This window comes from Myotis brandtii, unplaced genomic scaffold (assembly GCF_000412655.1).
Source record: "Myotis brandtii unplaced genomic scaffold, ASM41265v1 scaffold146, whole genome shotgun sequence".
Classification (NCBI taxonomy): Eukaryota; Metazoa; Chordata; class Mammalia; order Chiroptera; family Vespertilionidae; genus Myotis; species Myotis brandtii.
The window spans coordinates 826350-844984 of NW_005355247.1; positions in this window are offsets into that span (position 1 = coordinate 826350).

The following is an 18635-nucleotide window of genomic DNA, read 5'->3' on the forward strand; positions in this document are numbered from 1 at the left end:
CATTGGACATCTTTTTTTTGAATGAACAATAAGAGAGTTTTTTTTCTCCAATGATGATTAATTGTATCAAATGCTGCTGAAAATCAAGAAAGCTGAAGACTGGAAGGGATCCTTTGGAATGAACATCAAGGAGAACATTGGAATTTTATCAAAAACTGTTTTGATAGTGTAGAGGGAGTAGAAATCAGCTTTTCATTGCTTGATGAGTAATTGCAAAATCAGAAAGAGGAGACATATGAAAAATTCTGACAAGAGCCCTGATTCAGTACAGAAATAGGATGATAGCTGGATGAAGGGTTAGTGATTAAAAAAGGCTATTTTTTTAAAAGCAGGAAACAAATACCTAGACCATGATAGAGTAGGTTCCCACTAAATATTTTAATATGATTTTAATTTTACTTAAGATACCAAAGTGAAATTACTTGTCCAGTTTAATTGAGAGTCTAGAATCAGATGTTTATTATAACTTAGAGCCACTTATTTTAATGCTCTAGTCTTAACATTTCAACTGTAAGCAGAGACTTTTTCTAGTTTTCATACCTAATACTGAAATCTAATCTGTTGCATGTTTAAAATCTAAATGTCAAGATGTGTTTTCTGTATAAAATTTTGAGATATATTTCTTTTTAAACTTTACAAATGTCAACACTACCCATATGTACAGAAATTACTTCTACCCTGATATCAGCACTTCAAAGACCTTTAATTACTCAAGTTATACATATATTAGTGATTTGCAGGAGTTTTTTTTTAAATCAAGGAAAAAGCAAGAATAAATCTATAAATTATAAATCCATGACATTTAAAATTTAGTTCATATGGAAAAGGATTACTTCAAAAAGAAAAGAATGTTATTCTTTTAATAAATTAAATATCCTAGACCATAATTTCCAGCCTCATTGACATAATCAGAATGAAGTGATGAATTTCACAAATAAGACAAAAACCTCAAATATTATGCTGATATTTCTCAGGTAATAAAGACAATTTTTATCTCAATCCCTGTTATGCATTTTAATCACAGGAAAGTCAATTTTATAAACAAAAATTGCTCATCTCAATAGAAGGAGCTGAAGGTCAACATGTCACCAAAGTTTTCAGCAAAACTCTGGGCTTTTTGGTTGATGGGGTTGTTTCTTATTTTCTTTGACTATTTCAGGCTAAATCCACCCATGTCCCTTTTCTTTTTATAATCACGTTAAATAGTAAAGTTACCCAGGTACCGATCTGCCTGTGACATAAAAATGTCCTGAAAAGCGAGGGGAAAGAATTTAAGGTTTATTTTTATTTTTAAAAGACACTAATATCCTAGGTTTTTTCAATTTTCTTCTTCCCATTTTGTTTCTTGTATAGTTTAAGCATTGCAGGATTCATGCATAGCTATTAATAAACACTCAAATCTATTCCATTTATAAAAGTATATTTTCAATGAAAATAACAAAAGCCAAATTCATTAATTTAATTTGGCAGTCAGTTCCCCACCTAAAATTGTGCATATGTTTTTAGACTTATTTTTTAATCCCTGGAGATGAGGAGCAAGAGACTAGGTAGAGAGATGAGAGAGAGTTATCAATGAGTCAAGCCAACAAGATCAGAAAAGAAAAACTGTGTAGAAATTGCTCAGGACAAACCTATCAAAAGGGTACAAGAAAATGGCTGTACTAGGCATAGTCATTTTTCCCTCTGTCTACTAGGCTTTTTCATCTGAATTTGACTTAGAACTTTAGATTCATGATGTTTAAATTCTTACTCATATTACATATTTTTCTCTCTTCTCCCTTGAACCTACCATCTGACTTGCCCTTTATTTTGTTTCAATCTTGATTCCCTAAATTAACAGCTTCATCATTTGGTTAGTTATCTCAGCTAGAAATTGCAGAGTTGTCTCCAACATTTCCCTGGCCCACATCTTGGCGTGTCATTCATAACCATGACACCACTCTATTGGGTCAAGTGTATCCATCTCTTCCACTCCATTGGCTCTGTCCAATTTTCGATTTAGATGCTCATAAACTCTTCACTGTGCTATAACATAGTTTCTGGCTGCCAGCACCTCTTTCATCTGCTACTGCCATGAAGGTTAATTTCTAACTAAGGCTGTAGTGATAGCCAATCAAGCCACTGAGCTAATAAACTGTTTCCTGGATTGTATAGCATAAAACTTTAATAGATATTTTCATAGTCATAAGAAACTATTCAAATCCCCGTGAAACTGACAATTTTTAGTTCTCATTTTTATAATGCACATTCCTTTGAACCTTGCAATGTAGTGTCCATTTTTATGTTTTTTTTATTTTGAATTGCTTTTTCTATTCTAATTGCTCTTTGCTAATATCAGATATATTTATATCTTCTAAATTATGTTTGTCCCCTTAAAATTGTAAAAAAATATGTTATTTCCTTTCTTGGTTAGGGGCAAAATCCTTTTCTCTAATTGCTACATTTTCTCTTAAATTTATTTTTATTATTATTTTTTAAAATATATTTTATTGATTTTTTACAGAGAGAAAGGGAGAGGGATAGAGAGTTAGAAACACTGATGAGAGATAAACACCGATCAGCTGCCTCCTGCACACCCCCTACTGGGGATGTGCCCGCAACCAAGGTTTATGCCCTTGACCGGAACTGAACCTGGGACCCTTGAGTCCACAGGCTGACACTCTATCCACTGAGCCAAACGGTTAGGACAATTTTCTCTTAAATTTAAAGAAACCACCAAATATAAAGTATACCCCACATTAATTCTTTCTCTCAAAAAGGAAAATATCCTTACTGTCCATAATACGTCTGCACCATGATACTAAATCTTTTATAGCATTAGAACAGAAAACAGTCATCTTTTTAAAGATAGCATGTAATTTTTAATCTCACATTTATAAGCCAAAGACTCCCTGAAATATTTTTCTCTAAAGACTTCTTAACAATATTCCAAATATAATATCAATTTTCTCTTGTAGTCTACTTAAATTGTGTAAAAACATTTATTTATTTATTTATTTATTTATTTATTCATTTATTTATTTATGTATTACTGTTTTGATTGTGGGGGGAGAAAGGAGAAGTGTACAAACATTTAAATGTAAGAGTCTATTAAAATATATGTTCTTCAAGTATGTTTAAAAAATGTATGCTCTTTCTGGACTTGTGAACCTTTCACACATTTTTAAAAATTTTTATTTAAAGAAACATCATAGCTATGACTCTGCTTCTGATCATCAAATTCATTTTATAAAAAATGTAATCTTAAGATAAATTATTTATTCTACAAATGATTATTGGCATGAAAATAGATTTGCGGGTTCCCTTGTATAACATGAAACTTTTCTCACTCCCATCTTTGAACATTTATCTCCACTGGCTGGGAATTACTAAATCAGAGCAATTACATCTTAGAGAGAGACCACAAATGAATGAGCTTCCTTTCCCTAATGCAGAAATGAGCTCAAAGGCCAAGAGTCTACTGAAGTTGGGGAGAAATAAAAGGGACAGAGGAGTGGAGGGGCAATTATTTAATTCTGGACCATAGAAATGCTTCTGGTGCCCTGCCCACCTCCATCTGAAGACTTTATACTGGAAAGACCTGGAACTCTTTTCTAAAATCTATCTTTGCCACTTTTCTGGACTCCTTGTTGAACATCATCAAATTCTTAAATATTCTAAGGAGCTATTTGTGATGCTTTCTCATTGGTCTTTGTTTTGGCTGCTATTATTTATTGACCCTTTTCGCTTAGTTTCAACCTATTTTCTTTTGAAGTGATTATTCTTAGTTCTTACAAATATTCTCTTCATCATTTGGGCTGAATTTACTAATTTACCAAATCCCCCTGAAGTATTTTGCTAAATCCAATGGTCATTTCTCCTTGACTAAAATTCTAAGGTATTAAGTTTATCCCTTGATGCCTATTTCTGTCATCACTAATTCCAGGCTTCTTGGTTTCAGTACACTTTTGTTCATTGCCACAGTAACAGCATTTCCCATCTTCCATTTCTGTGACTCATGTACTCAAAATGGTCCTTGAAAAGACAAAATAACTCATCTTCTGTTTGTCTACTCCAACCGTGACAAACGGTTTAAGGTACACATCAAGTTTTACCTCCTTCTTTGAACTGTTTTAAAGACTACAGTGACATTCTCTTTCTTTACACAAAGAGAAATTCAATATTCTAGGCAATAATTTTCTGATTATATGAACTGTCATGGGTTGAATTGTGTCCCCCCCCATATTTGTATGTTGAAGCCCTAATTCCAGGTACCATAGGATGAGACTGAATTTGGAAATAGGGTCTCTAGATAATTAAGGCTGAATGAGGTTACAATCGTGAACCCTAATCCCATCTGACTAATGTTCCTACAAGAAGAAGAAAGTTGGACACACAAAGAGACACTGGGTGCATGTGTGCACTGAGGGATGACAATGTGAAGAGGTAGCAAGAGGGTGGCCCCCTGCAAGCCAAGATGAGGGCTCAGGAGAAACCAACCCTTATGGCATCTGAATTGTGGACTTCCGGCCTCCAGAACTGTAAGATAACAAACGTTGTTGTTCATGAGCCAGTCTGTGGTATTTAGTTATGGCAGCCCTAACAAATTAATACAGACATAAGTGGCTTACCTATAACAACACATGAGATAATAATTCATTTTATATACATCAAACCACTGGGATGTAAGTATTTCATAATAAATCAGAAAAAAAAAGACAAGTGAGGTGTTAATCCTAGGCAGTATTATGTTGTCTGTGAGTCACTGGGCTTCTCCTACTCACATTTGTATTGAAACTATGTAATTCAAATACATTATGGATTCATTACTTGTGGAAGCCTAGTCAATACAGGGATTAATAGAAAATATAAACTATTGATTTCTTTAGAAGGCTTGCAAGTGCCCTTAGATTAGTTTATTGAAAAAGAAGAATGGTTTAGAGAAAAAGGATATTGAAAAGGAGTATTAATATGTTTCACCCAAATAATTTTAATGCACATGTAAGTCAGGCTAACATACCTGGTCTTGAATCTCAACTCTGCCATATTCTCTTCATAAGGCATTGGGAAAGTAGCTGGACCTCCCTGCCTGGACTACAATAAACTGGAGTATCTTTTTCTTTATTCATAAAGAAAGTCCTTAACACTTCACAGGCTGTTGATAGGATTGTATGCATATATTATCATCTAATAGAGTTTTTAGCATATGTAAGCAATTAGTAAATAGAGCTATCACCATTTTACTAATAAAACTATAAATAATTGGATGACAGTGAGTCACTGGTTAGTTCCCTGAAAAAGATTCCCGGCAGCTTAAAGATGAGGGAGCTTTGGCTGTAGCTGGTTTGGCTCAGTGGATGGAGCATTGGCCTGCGGACTGAAGGGTCCTGGGTTTGATTCCTGTCAAAGGCACATGCCTGGGTTGTGGGCTTGATCCCCAGTGGGGGGTGTGCAGGAAGCAGCCAATCAATCATTCTCTCTCATCATTGATGTTTCTATCTCTCTCTTCCCTCTCCCTTCCTCTCTGAAATCAATAAAAATATCTTTAAAAAAAAAAGAACATGAGAAAAGTTAACTTAGTAAAGCAAAAGTACTGCTGTCTATACATAAGTCCAGAGGAAACTTGACTTACTTATAAACAAGTTGCTGTGTGCTTGAGGAAGCTTCTAGTTCAAGTTCAAGCCTACTGTTTCTCTCAGAGACTTACTCTGAAGTTGGTGTAATCAGTCAATGATGGTGTATGTATCTTTGGTTTCTTCCATCATAGCCTGGGAGGAAGTCCGAGTACAAAATGGGAAGCCTCATTCCCCTGGGGAGCTGAATAAGGAGATTTGGAGCATTTGGAATGATTGCAGTCCTCCCCTTGATTTCCTTGCCCTGACTCTTGTCCAGAAGGCCTTTAGACTTGCGCTCACCTTTAGCCAGAGAAAGATAACAGAGAGTTACGATTCCCATAAAGATTTGCATTATGAATATTTAGGAAATAACTTCACTTAAAAGAGGAAAATTGTAGAGAGTATTATAGTTTTGTAAAATGGGAAATGGATCAGTGTAATCACAGCATATGTCAACACATCATGCCCACAGTATCATATAATGAGTGCCCTGTAAATTGAAATAAGGAAATGTTGACATTAATGAATCTCTAGAAATAGACATGTCAATCCAGAAAGCTAAGTGTTTTTTTTTGCATTGACTGGAAAATTAATGTGGAATTTTGGGTTTTCTCGTGTGTCTAACACTGTAACATCAAAGCATGACAACTCTGGCTACTGTAGAACAGAAGGGCATCTGAGGGGACCCTAGTGGCAGGTTAAAGACCCTACATGGAGCACTCAGAAATGGATGAGTCTCTTCCAGCCTGGATATTCAGCTTTCTTGAAGACATATTCCTAAGTTGTCTTATTAACTTCACAAAACCCCAAGTTCAACCACCTCTGTCCAGCACTGATTGCTCTACATCACATTTCATTCAAATTAAAATGATTTAAGATGTGTTTGGGGACTTGGGAGCTCTTTGGAGCAACTCCTGAAAAAATAAAAATTGGCCTAACATATTTCACTTTATATATAATTTTACAACAAAGCTGAAAAAAGCAGATGTCCACAAAGAAGTAGATTGTAGATAACTCTCCAAAAATTAAGCAACTGTTTCCCCTGGGTGACATGTGGGAAAGTTTCCATTTACACATGGTATGTTACTCACACATGGATCTGTTTCTGCTTTGCCTCTGAATATGCACAATGATTATAGAGAGCAGCGTCCTCACAGAAGCCACACTTTAGACGTGGGTTCCGCTGGCTTTCAGTCATGCTCTTGTTTGGAGCTCCCTGACTAAGAGAACTCCAGCCTCATCAGTTACTTTCCTCTGGACTTCCCACCATTTCTTCAAATTCTTTAGAACAGTTGATTTGTGGTCAGCTAATATGATCAAGATCATAAATAATTCTGAAAGTGGCTACTACTCACAAAGCTTAAACCTAGTCTAGATCCATGAAAGAAAATCATTGTGAGATAGAAATATTTAAATGAGCTCTTGATAAAACGTATTTATTGAGTTTTATTTTTTTTCTTTATTTTGTGGGATGGCTAGAAAGTTTGATGAGACTAAACATACATTTTCCAAAATAACATAGATTTGCAAAATACATGTTTCTTAGCTGAATGTTCAACCCTATAAGACGTTTACATTTATAAATATATTTTTATTGATTCAGAGAGGAAGGGAGAGGAAGAGAGAGATAGAAACATCAATGATGAGAGAGAATGATTGATTGGCTGCCTCCTGCGCGCCCCAAACTGGCGATCGAGCCCACAACTCTGTCATGTGCCCTGCCTGACTGGGAATCAAACCATGACCTCTTGGTTCATAGGTCTATGCTCAACCACTGATCTGCACTGGCTGGGCAGATTTCCACATTTATATAAGTTGTTGCATGTGCCTCCGTTTGAATAACTATGCAGAAAGAGGTGTTTTTTTTTTCTGGTATTGAATCTGAAGTGATTAAATATATTATTTCATTTCTATCTTTTCTTTTCAGACAAAAGGTACCTGACAAGCATGTTTCTCCAAAGATGGATATTGAGGGGAAATTATAAACAAATGGTAGAAAAAGTAAGAGAATTGCTTATTTTATTCTCTTTATTGTGTTATCATGACACCACTTACCACCTGTTCCTGTCACTGTCACTGGTCTTCCTCCTGCCTCCTCCCTCTTCTTTGTTTGAATGAATATTCAAAGCTTCCAGATAATTAATCACACAGGACTGTTTTTAACATGAATCTGCCTTGACAGGCCTTTCAAACAATTAGCCTCTTTGCAAGTGTTCAAAGATGTAGTGCATATTGCCAAGACTGTAAACTCTCCAGATTCCTGGCTTCCTGTCACTGATCGATATTAACCTAGTCTTTCAAGACTTTATTTCCAACTGCTGATGAGAACATAGACAGAAGATGGCACTGTTTACTCATTACTAAAAGGTCAGCAAGCACTCCACTTTCAAGAATAAAACAATGTTTTCCTTCTAGGAAAACATACCGTATTATTAAAAGTTGGAAGTGAGGCTACGCATTTATTGAACACGATTTTTGAACCTTACAACAGTAAATACAAATTTAAAATTGGGCGAGGTAAGCTAAACAGTGGAAGATAGTCTTCCTGCCCTCTGACTTCAGGAACAACCCATTTCAGATGGAAAGCAATGGTTACAAGCAGTGGAGGGAAGAGACCGGGATCTTGGCTTTGTGTCTCAACTCTATCTAACAAACCACAAGACGAGTTGGATGTGTTCCTTCACTTCTCTCCGAGTCTAAACTTTCTAACTGCAAAATTGGGGTAATAACACTTATTCTGTAGGACTGTTTTGTGCATTGAATGAGCACACAGTAAAAGTTCATTAATGATACCAGACCATAAGTCTTTGGTTATCTTGTTAATAAGGCATCTATTGTCACCAAATAGCTCAATGCTTAGCCTAGAGAAGCACTGTAGAAATTGATTAAATGACTGAAGAAACACCGAGAACTTAATTGAATTTTATGTTGGCTACCAGATGATTTTTACTTTAACAAGAAGTAGGACAAGCACAAAAAGTAATTAATTAGTTACTAATCTTGAACTTTAGAATACTTGGCTGTTTCCATTTTTTCTTTCCCTTATCAGGGAAATTTTATTATTCCCACTTAAATGATTGAAGGTATTTCATTACTAAGAAGAGCAATTTTCTTATAGTCTTCAGAAGCACTAAGAAAAGAAAGTATTTTGTCATGACAGGTAGAAATTTATGTTTTATTCTATTTATTACTGTAATTACAGATATTGCTTCATAGTTCACTTTTCCTTCAAGGAATTTAAATGAGCAAATGATACTAAAACATGGTAGAACATTTTGCTCCTCTTGTCTCTGTAATATTTAAAGCACATTATTTGTGCTTAGTTACACGAATTAAACTTCAGCATTTTAAATTAACATACATTGATAATGCCTTACTCTATCTTATAATATTTAACTTGGCGGCAATATTAACTTGAAACATCAAAAGTTTAAATAGTTATTTAGACATTATTAAATGTTTAAATATTTATTTTCATGACCCTCATGTGGTAGAGCTATTCATCAAACATCGATTTCCTCTTCTTGGGCGCACATTGTAGCCAGCTGACATTTCTTGCTCTCTGAAGTTCGATGTGTGGCCATGGGACCGAGTTCTAGCCAGTGGGATGTGCATGGGAGCGATGTTGTGGGCCATTTTTGTGCCAATGCTTCTAGCAAGAGGGTTTGCTTGCAAACACAGAAGGTCTATTTTTTTTCCAGCAGTCTTGATGCAGATGAGAGAGAGGACCTAAGACATGGCCACATAATAGAAAGAATCTGACCTATGAGTCTCCAGTACAAGAATTCATCTGTGCCCTAGTAATTGTTAGGAAAATGGGAAATAAACTTTGTTCTAGCAGTTGGCATTGCCCAAACTAATACTCTCATAAAAGACAAACAGTGAGCTAGCAATAACACTGGAGCATATGATTTGCTATCATTGTTTAGAATTTTCTAGGTTGAAATAGAGATACCAGGTAATGAGTGACTTTTGATGAGAGGGTCATGATGTTTTGCTCCATCAGCTCATTAGCAGTCCTATACAGTAGACACTTTTCATCAATCTATTTTTTTGTTGTTAATTCTCACCCCAGGACATTTTTCCATTGATTTTTAGAGAGAGTTGAAGGGAAGGGAAGAAACACAGAGAGAGACACATCAATGTGAGAGACACATGGATTGGTTCCCTCCTATATGCACCCTGAACCAGGGCTGGGGATCAAGCCTGTGACTGAGGTACATGCCCTTGACTGGAATCAAACCCATGACCCTTCAGTTTGCAGGCCAACGCTCTATCCACTGAGCCAAACTGGCGAGGGCTCATTTAATTAAAAAATGCCAATAAGGGCTCAATGATGTTTGTTTTAGAGTACATTTGAACAGATATATGCCTCCTTGTGTTTAGCTCCATTTTCTCCATTACACTGTACAATGGAGGAAAATATTTAAAACTAAAATTGGCAGCAGCTACTATACCTTCCAGGGGATGACGACTGAGTTGCATATTTATTTCTAGTTTGTTACTCTTTCCTTCCTCTCCCAGAGTGTAAAGTGCAGTGAAAACTTAGACCTTCCTGTTACAGCTATTTCTTTGCTGTAGAAGAGTGGACCTGGAGAGATGGATAGCCCATTGTAAGGGAGCACAGTCATCCATCTTTGGTGGCACAGAAAGCAACGGGGGCCTAGAGGCAAGCAAAGAATGGAAAGTGAAATTTTTCCAATAAAGATGTGAGAGGAAATAAGTTGGGTGGGTGGTGAGATATGAGATATATAGTCTTTATTTTTTAAAATTAGATATATAGTCAATATTTTTGTTGATTTCAGAGAGGAAGAGAGAGAGAGAGAGAGAGAGAGATCAATGAAGAGAGAGAATCATTGATCAGCTGCCTCCGGTACTTCTCACACTGGGGATTGAGCCCACAACCCAAGCATGTGCCCTGACCTGGAATTGAACTGTGACCTCCTGGTTCAGAGGTTGATGATTAATCAGTGAGCCACGGGGGCTGGGCAAGTGATACAGTCTCTAAATGGAGAGGGGCTGGCAATTTTAAATGAAGCTTACTGCAGCCAATGCTTTGGATGTACTTTACAGGGAGGGTCATGTGCTGGTTTGCTGCCACTCTCCTCTCTTCCTTCTCTGTGCCCCAGGAGAGTAGTTCATGTAGATTCTATCTTTCTGGCTTCTATTTGGATTTGGCCAGTGGGAAGCATGTGCAGAAAAGAGAGTGATAGAAGATGAGAAAAAAACAGGATACTTCTCCCCTCTCCCCTCCCTCCTCTGCACAGGAATCTGCAAAGTTCCCGTATCATTGATGGCGCCTGGATGGGTACCATTGCTCTTCTCCCTTTCTCCTTCAGGCCTAGGGTGGCAAGGGCTTCCCTGAGTGTTGCTTTTCATTTTTGTTTCTCAAACCTCTAAAGAGTCTATTTATTAAAGTCCTTTCAGTTCAACACTTCTGAGGGTGCTCGTCTCTCACCAGGATTCTGATGAACAGAGAGTTGGTGGGGGTAGTGGTGAGGGGTGTTACAGAAAAGGTACTGAGTTTGTGCTTGGTTTGGTTCTCATGTTAATTGAAAAGTGTTTGAAAGTAAAATTAAATTTGAAATCATACTGATTTTTGCCCTGAAACTTCGATGACCTTCTGTACCCAGAGACCAGGAAGAGGTGTTGCTTGCATAGATATAAACATTGTAAATATAATGCCATGGGCATTTACTCCAGGGGTTTCTCTGTGAAAATACTTTAAACAAATTAAAAACAATCTATTTTTATCCAAGCCTCACCCTCTAGCAACAGCTGAACTTTGAGGGGCTGTGAGCTTTAATGGTTAGTGTGAGTGAGGGATGCGCAGGTTCTTTAACAGAAAGAAGGAAATAGTCACAGGAGAGAAGTCAATATGAGATCAGTCATTCATCGGAAGAGGATCCTGGCAGCTCCAGCACATCATCAGTAGTCTTTATGATAGCCATCCTAGTATGTGTGAAGTGTGAGTTCATTGTCATTTTGATTTCTATTTCCCTAATGGTTAATGGTGTTGATCTAGTTTTACATACTTATTTGCCATTTGTATATTTTTTAGAGCAATGTCTTTTAAAATGATTTGCCCATATTTAATTGGATTATTTATCACTAGAGTCGTAAGCCTTTTTAGATATTCTTTTTTTTAAATTTATTTTCTTAGTGGTTGCTCTGGGGAGTCCAGTTAACATCTTGACTAATAACAGTCTAGTTAGGATTAATACCAACTTCATTTCAATTACATATAAAAACTTTGCTGTGATATAATTGGTTTCCCTTTCTCCCTCTGTGCTGTTATTGTTATACAAGCCCCATTATTTTGCACTATGTGCCCACCCACAAAGATTTATAATTACTTCTTTATGCAATTGTATCTGGAATAAGATAGAGGAAAAGAAAAGACTTATAATTAAAAAATGAATGCCTCGGGCAAAGGCTTTTCACTGGGAAGCTCTGAGTCAGGTTAAATAAAGACAGCCTTGCAAGGGTGTTCCTACAGGGAATGACCAGACAGGTTAAATAATGATAATTCCCCAGAATGAGACAGTGACGGAGCTCCAGACCTGCTCTGCCAACTCCAGGGGCGGCCAGCCTGCAGGCTCTCACCATGTTTGTGGGCTGTGGGTTTTCAAGACTGAACCGGAGAGTCAGGGATGCGACCAGGGCAAATGAAATCCCTGTAATGCTTGTTCTTATGAAGATTCAGTTATTTTCTTGAATAAACATTCCCAAGAATGTTGTAAGTATCTTGTTAATTTTTAGAGTTTTGGAAAAATTAATTCTGAAACTCCTTGTGAGTTTTTTCATTTCCTTTATGGAGGAAAAATAAATTTGGAAGTCTTTACTTAGCTATTTTTGGTGAATACCTCTATTATGTATTTGAGTTTAAAGTAGCAGGATGGGCTAAAAGAAGCCTTGAGTTTAAAATGGGTGGGAGGAGGAGGAAAGAGAGGGAGAGAGAGAGAGAGAGAGAGAGAGAGATAAGACTGAGAAGTCAGTCAGTGGCCAGATTATTCAGTTTTGTAGATCAAATTTAGGAGTTCAGTTCTTTTCTCTATCTATCTATCTATCTATCTATCTATCTATCTATCTATCTATCATCTATCTATCTATATTAAGGGAGAGGGAGAGAGAGATAGAAACATCAAAGATGAGAGAATCATTGATTGGCTGCCTCCTGCACACCCCATATTGGGGATGGAGCCCACAGCCTGGCATGTGCCCTGACCAGGAATTGAACTGTGACCTTCTGGTTCATAGGGTGATGCTCGACCACTGAGCCGCGTCAGCCAGGCAGGAGTTCAGTTCTTATTCTAAGGGCACAGAGATGTAACCAGAGGATTTTACGTAGAAGGAAGGCCAGTTTAGCCTAAGGGAGATCAGTTAGTTAGGAGAGGGAAAGAAGACAGATGCTTGGCTGTGTATGGAAGGAAGTGAAAATAAAAGAAGTGGATAGATTTGAGAGACATTTAGGAAATAAAATGAACTGGGCTGTTGGTGGACTAAAGGGAAAGTTTGAGAAAGAAATTCAGAAAGGACATGGTTTTCCTGCCCTTGCATCACCGTATGGTCCCGCTCTCCCGGCTAAAGCACCTGCTAACTATCACCAGCAGTTCATCTTGGATGAATGCACAATGGATAACGTGAAATTGCCGTGAAGTGTAGTCACTGTCAGTACAAGCACAGTGACCTCTTTCTCTCCCATTTGACAAAATAACAGACACTTTTCAGAAGCAGAAGGGTTGACAGAAGCTCTGGTTCCCGAGAGAGGACAGACGAGACATGGAAGAATGGATAGTGCTAAAGCAAAAACAAAGTCAAACACCTGTCCACCTCCTCCTGTTAGGATTTTATGGAAATAGAAACACTAAATGAATCTATTCTTAGAAAAGGCAACTCTGTTTTCCTTGTAATCACTTTTTGATAGCTCCTGGGAGATTTGATTTATCTAACAAAGGTAAAAACATTTTTCCTAAGACTAGGATTTCCACTTTTCCTGACACATTCACAAGTTATCTCTTCATATGAGTATTTAATCATGTCCCTGAGTTTTGCAATAATCTGTTGTGGGTAACATTTATGGTCTATCCTCAAAGAGTGTACTTAGTGTTGAAAAGGTTTTTCAATGATTTGCTCCAAAATAGCAAGTTGGAAAGTATCACAATAGCAGGAATCATGAATTTACAAATTAATTGTTTGCCCAGGGTAAAAATATTCTATGCTGATATACGACAACAAACACCAAACAATAATAAATATTATTTAGATATCAAAATGGTACCAAATGTATTAATAAGAAATATATTTGTCATATAAATATCAACATAGTATTATTGCACACACATATAAATCTTTGACTCAGAAATTCCATATCTAGGATTAAATTGCAAAGATAAACTATTATTTTCACTAAAAAAATATTTGGAATGATGCGATTTCAGCATTGTTTGACTCAACAATGAATTAGAAACATCCTAAATGAAATTCAATAGGAAAGAGTTAACGTTATGGTGATAAAAATGAAAAAGAATGAGATCATTCTATATGTATTACTTATATGGAAATATCTTCATGACACATTCTTAACTGGAGAAAGCAAAGTACAAAACAATCTATGTGATGTATTACTGTGTGGCAGTGAGAGCACATACATGATTACTAGTAGACATGCAAATACTACCTCTGAAAAGTTCCATAGGCAATTGGTATTAACAGCCAACACAGGAAGGAGAACTAAAAGGCTGAGAAGCATGAAAAGTGGGAAAATTGCATGCGCTTTCTTGGTGTATACTTATAATTTTTAAATGCTGTCCCATCTATGTGTAGTAATTAACTTAGTTAACTTAAAAACTAGTATACTTAAACTTCATTTTATTTGTTTATTAATTTATTATTATTTTTTACTTAAACTTCTATTGCTTATCTTTATAGCAGGCTTCATCTATCATATATCTCCCTATTATCTGTGTATTTATATCTATCTATCTATCTATCTATCTATCTATCTATTTATCTATCTTTCTATCTATATATCTTTTTGTACACATGCACATGTCAAAATACATACACACTGTGTCTGTCAGGGTTCTCCAGAGAACCATATGAGAGAGAGAGAGAGGAAGAGAACTGTTGTTTTAAAAAATTGACTCATGTTTAGGGAGGTGGTGTATGAATTGACTTATGTTCAGGGAGATGGTGCATGACAAGTCCAAAATCTATAAGGTAGACAGCATCCTGGAAATTTAGGTCAGAGTTGATTTAGGTCCTGAGTCCAAATTCTTCTGGGCACATGCTGGCTGGAAACTCAGATGGAGTTTCTTTGTTGCAGTCTTGAGGATAATTCCTTCTTCTTCAGGAACCCTGAAGTCTTTCTTGTTAAGGCCTTAAACTGATGGATGAGGCTCACCACATTATGAAAGACAATCTGCATTACTCAAAGTCTACTGATTTAAGTATTAATCAAATCTAAAAATCACCTTCAAAGCAATTTATCTAGGCTGGGGTTTAACTAACACCTGAGCACCATAACCTAGCCAGGTAAACATATAACATTAGCTATCACACCTACACTGAGCATTTCTACAAATGGGATAGAGAGGAACAAGCCAGTAAAAATGTCTGCATTATCTACAGATAATTTCTTTAATAATACCATCTATTCAACAGGAGGGTGAGGAAGTAAGGATAAGGTTAGCAAATAAGCAGACCCTCCTTTACAGACATGCCTTTAGGAAGAAATTCTGGAGTTAGAGTAACATAACTTCACCCTAGGCCCTCTCTACTCCCCAAATTCCATGGTATACCCGAATGAGTGATATCCCAGTAAGGATAGTAGGAGAAAATGGAGATCTACAACTGACTGAAAAAAACTAAAGTGTATTAAACCCACACATGGTACACCTTAGATTTATACAATGTTGTATGTCAAATATCCTATATAATAAAAGCCTAATATTGCTAAGTGTCCAGTCATCCAGTCAGCCATTCAACCAATCAAAGTGTGATATGCTAATGATATGCTAGGCCATTCAACTGCTCGCTATGACATGCACTGACTACTAGGGGCAGACACTCCAACTGGTAGGTTAGCTTGCTGTTGGGGTCCGGCTGATGGGGATTGAGTGAGATGGACCGGACACTCCCTGGAGTCCTCCTGTGGTCCCTCCCCAGCTGGCCAAACTCTGGCGTCCCTCCCTGGCCCCAAGCAGGAGCTGCCCCTTGGTGGTCAGTGCACTCCCACAGGGGGAGCGCTGCTTAGCCAGAAGCCGGGCTCATGGCTGGTGAACGCAGCGAGCACAGTGGCAGTGGCAGGAGCTTCTCCTGCCTTGGCTGCAGGTGGGCGGTAAGGAGCAAGGGGTCCCAGACTTTGAGAGCCCCGGACTGCTAGAGGGATGTCTGACTGCTGGTTTCAGCCCAATCCCCAGGGGGTGATCATCTCCAAAGGGGTGGACATCCCCTGAGGGGTTCTGGACTGGGAGAAGGAGCAGGCCAGGCTGAGGGACCCCCCCTCCAGTGCACGATTTTCATGCACCGAGCCTCTAGTATCTTAATAAAGTTGGATAAAATAAAACAAAAACAAAACACTAAAGGGTTTGAAGCATCCTGTGATGAGACTCTACCTTCTGGCAGCTATCAGAGGTTTTATGTGTTACAGGCAGTTGGATTGGTCATGAGTTAAAGAAACAAGAAAACAAGAATGAGATATATGAGGCAAGACAAATGACACAGACTCACTTCTTAGAAATATATGACCCAAGGAAAGTAAGTCTGTGGTTTGGGGTCTGCAATTCTTGGTGTAAACTTTTCTAAAAGATTTGAACCTTTAGGGGACCTAATAATATTCTAGCGACTTAAAATGTTATTATGTTTATGGAAGAGAACGATGAGGTCTATGTAGCTATACAGATAAACTGGAAATCAGGATCTTGTTGATAAATGAAGACCCAGGTTCAATTTTAGGTAGATATTTAGAACACTGGTAGCAGCAATGGGAAGCAATGTGAGGTAATGAATATTTTAGTTTTAGGTGTGATAAAATGTAAAATAAATATAGATGCCATGGTTAGTTTTTATGGGGTGAGGCTAGATGATATTAAGATTTTATAATTTTAAATTTATATTTCCAGATACTAATATATATTTTGTCTTACATATACCAGTATAGCTATGCTTATGAATATCTGAAGGCAGAAATGAACATACACTTCAACATATCTCACTATTTCAAATTTTGATCACATTTAAAGTAGTGTCTATATAATGTGCAGAAAGTGTAACGTTTCAGACAGCTCTATTTTTAGCAGCTGTACTTATTTTTATCTTGTTCTATGGCATGGCTCCTGTCAAATTCTAATCATTTAGGATTTTGCAAAGAAACTGAGCTAGAAACTTTTTGTTTTCCTTTAGTTTCTAGGACACAGTATAGGAACCTGAACTAGGTGATAGAATTTAGGAAGGGGGGCAATAAAGATATTACTTTTAACACTAAGGAGTTTTGCAGAGGTGAAAGAAGGAGTTCCATATGATTCTTATGTTTTTGAAGTTTATTGGCTTATAAACCTATTCTTGTACTTGAGGGAGGGGGGCTATTATAGGGTTGTCAATGTTTATTTTTATTTTTTTTTACTAACTCATATTAAAGAAAAACCAAGAGAAATAACTAAACTCTAATATTGCTACCAATTAATAGAAGAAAGCACTTTTAATGTATAAAAATATATTTATTCCCTGAGTAATATTCAAAATATTAAGCACTTGGATTGGTGCTTATACTAATTCACCAGTCAGAACAGACATTGGCTGCTAAACTCTACTGCACTTAATAAATGTAATCTTAGGATAAAGGTATGTTTCATACCTTAGAGCCATGAAAACTGACTACTTTTTCCTTATTTTTACCCATTTTCCAGGATGCATAAAATTCTGAATGTAATCTTAGGATAAAGCAGGGTGTTTTCTGTTTCATACCTTAGAGCAGTGGTTCTCAGCTTTCCTAATGCTGTGACCCTTTAATACAGTTCCTCATAAAATTCTGGTAGACACCTATATGTGTCCACAGATCAGTATCTGCAATATTGACTAAGGAAATTTCTCTGTGGAAGAAAGCCCAGAATTTTTCAATAACAAGGGATTTAGAATGTTCTTGAGAAGTACAGAATTCCAATCTATGAACTTACTCTCTCGGGTTTTTTTAAAATTTGGTTGGTCCTTTAGGAGTGATTTTTAATAATGGGTATAGAATATTAAATGTAGAGGAAAAACGGGCAACATAAGACATGATTCCAGCTCTTGAGAAGTTTTCAACCTAACTAGAGAAATACAGCGGATGTGTGTGAAATGATGGGAACATAATTTTAATTCAGTTGATCAGTGAAGACATGACAGGGGCTTTGCCCCAAATATAGAAATGCTAAGATAATTTAAAGGGCTTAATATATGTAGCTGCTTCAAAATATTGTATGATAAATAGGTGCATGCACTTAGTATTCAGAACAATCACAAACTTGCTGGGTATATAGAGAAATAAAAATAATTAGAGAATATATATATTTATTTATTTCAGAGAAGAGAGAGATAGAAACATCAATGATGAGAGAGAATCATTGATTGGCTGCCTCTTGCATGCCTCACACTGGGGATCAAGCCCACAATCTGGACATGTGCCCTGACCAGGAATTGAACCGTGGCCTCCTGGTTCATAGGTCAGTGCTCAACCACTGAGCCACACCCGCTGAGCCACACGGACTCCACTCCAATTTTTTTTTTTTTGGTGTTTGTTAACAGGACATGTATAATATGCCATGGGAAAGTTGACTCAGGAAACTGGAAATCTCTGAATATTGGACAAATCCTCATGAATGACAGAGAGCTGAGGTCCGTGGAGAAGCAGTTTTGGATTGAGGCTACTATGCAAGCATGGAACTTGGGTGAGGACAGAGACATAAAACCACCTGTCATATAGCAGCAATTTGCTATAGGAAATTCTTAGGTTGGAATATCAGCTTGAAAAGCAGTAAATAATGTCACAACTTTGAAAAATTC